General features: G+C 38.0%; 1 pseudogene; it reads right to left on the bottom strand.

Moving 5' to 3' along the window:
- Positions 1-2,556: 2,556 nt before the first annotated feature.
- Positions 2,557-2,675, bottom strand: LOC134952468 (5S ribosomal RNA; annotated as a pseudogene).

Here is a 2,675-nt window from a genome sequence, read left to right as displayed (position 1 = left end):
AGTCCCAAGACCTGCTCCTGCATGGCCCCATCGAAGTGCCGTTTCTATTGGGGGACATGCAGTGTGGCTGGGTGCAGGGGATTCAGGCTATGGAGGGAGTCTGGACCCCATAGCAGCTGCATCCCCTGATCCTACAGTAGTTATGCCACTGACTTACTTATTATAAGTTTGAAAAGTATGTGGGAAAAGTGGGAAACTGAAAACCAAGTTGGTGTTTTTGAGAGTCGTCTATGTATTAAGCCTTTAAGAGATGGAGATTAAGTACAGAAAGGCTCCTAACTAATTTTTTATTTTATTTTTTAATTAAACTTTTATTCCATATTTCCAGCTTTCAATACACAATAAAAAATTTACACAAAGAAATACACAAATAACAAGGACAGTTTTTACTCCATTGTTTCATCATTTTAAACTTTCTAATACAGGGTACATTCAACTCATATATGAATAGATCCATAAATAGTTTTTAAAACGCAATTATTTCATATAAGAAGTACCGTAAGTAATATTGTAATTATCTAAGTCCTCTACCATCCATAAATATCCACCCGATGGTGGTCATTCCGAGTTGTTCGCTCGTTGCCGATTTTCGCTATATTGCGATTAGTCGCTTACTGCGCATGCGCAAGGTTCGCAGAGCGCATGCGTTTAGTTATTTTACACAAAAGTTAGGTATTTTACTCACGGCATAACGAGGATTTTTCATCGTTCTGGTGATCGTAGTGTGATTGACAGGAAGTGGGTGTTTCTGGGCGGAAACTGGCCGTTTTCTGGGCGTGTGCGAAAAAACGCTGGCATTTCTGGGAAAAACGCGGGAGTGTCTGAAGAAACGGGGGAGTGTCTGGGCGAATGCTGGGTGTGTTTGTGACGTCAAAACAGGAACGAAACTGACTGAACTGATCGCAATGGCTGAGTCTGGAGCTACTCAGAAACTGCTAAGAAATTTCTATTCGCAATTCTGCGAATCTTTCGTTCGCAATTCTGCTAAGCTAAGATACACTCCCAGAGGACGGCGGCTTTGCGTGTGCAATGCTGCTAAAAGCAGTTAGCGAGCGAACAACTCGGAATGAGGGCCGATGTTTCTACATTTCCTCCTATAAATCTCTGTTTAGAGTATATTGCTATGTCTACTAATCTCTACTGACCATTACTCACATTCATGTAGGTAGACCATTTATACAATTTCTTAACTATTATAAAGTTTTCACCCCTATTTGCAGTTTCCATTATAAAATTGTGATTTATATTATTCATTATCTCTGTAATGGATGGTATTTTTTCCTGTTTCCACCACTGAGCAATAGCTAACTTTGTATGCCTTTTGACATGACAGTTAGGAGTTGATAGGCTAATACTTTATCTCCGTCCACTTTAGCGCTCCCCAAGGCTTAGTACAGAGACTCCTAAATAACCCAAACACACTTCCATCCCAAAAAATCTTAACATGCAGTAACTTTACAATTTAAGCATTCTAAATATTTATAACTTGGGATCTTTTGGGATCTTATTTCCTTTTTTCTAGCTCTGCTCCTCTAACAAAAAACGTACCCCTCCTTTGCAGGAGCATGTATCTTGCAGTATATGTGGGGAAGGAGTGGGTTCAGACACTGGCAATGGCAGACATGTACTGTGCATCAATCTGCACTCATGCGCAAACGGAGTGAAGTATTATTTCTCCCTCAAAGCATACATAATACAGTTTCAAGATATTAATAAAGATGACATCATTATTATTTGTCTTTTGATCTTTGCATATTCTTTCATATTAAATATTTGATATGCTGCCACTGATAGTATTTGTGTGCAGATATTTTCCTTATAACCAATTAGGTCCAATTAATCATTGACCATGAATAATTAAGCAATTAAGAATACATACCATAACCCTCACATATACTGTATACAGTTTATTATAGTTTGTATTGGGAGAAATACCGCACTGGTGGATAGAATATAATGAAATAAATCAAAAACAGCCAAAATTCGTAGATATAAGGAAACGCTAAGTTTTCAAATATGGTTTGGCGGTGCACCCAGAGTCAATGAAACTGTAAGGAAACAATGAGGAGAAAAAAGAGACTCTTTTGTGGGCGCACTCTTTACTATTAAGACAATAATCTAGATATTATATAATTAGAATACGGAGAAAATCTAGATATAAAATATAACTTTTATTAGCATCATAGAATAAAAGGGTGTATAGTCGTCAAATAAGGTGACATTCCAATGTATACAAAAATTATTATTATGTTGATCCTCAGTAACACAAACTGATAATATGTAAATAATTGTACAAATAGTAATAGGTCAATGCTAAAATTAGCATAATTGGTCCCGATTGCATAAATCTGGTAGGAATGCCATGAAAGATAAATGAAATATAACGCCTAAGGAAGATTCTAGGGCTGCCTCAGCTGGTTGGTCCTATGACCGTGCCAAATCTAATTGTAGTGGTAATTTGCTCGCTGATTAAACAAAGAATAGAACAGGTGAAGAAAAGATAGCAGTGTGTATCTGCTGTCAGCGTTAGACTCAGAGCGTGATGGACAAATGTAAGCTCTACAACACCGGGTATTCCTCAATGGTCACCCACTTGAGTACTGACCAAGCCCGACACTGATTAGCTTCCAAGATCGGACGGTTTCGGGCGTTTACAGTGTGGTATGATAGTAGAG

The sequence above is a fragment of the Pseudophryne corroboree genome, chromosome 8 (assembly GCF_028390025.1).
Source record: "Pseudophryne corroboree isolate aPseCor3 chromosome 8, aPseCor3.hap2, whole genome shotgun sequence".
In the NCBI taxonomy this organism is placed as follows: Eukaryota; Metazoa; Chordata; class Amphibia; order Anura; family Myobatrachidae; genus Pseudophryne; species Pseudophryne corroboree.
Note: the sequence above shows the minus strand (reverse complement) of the source record. Positions and strands in the feature narration are given on the sequence as shown.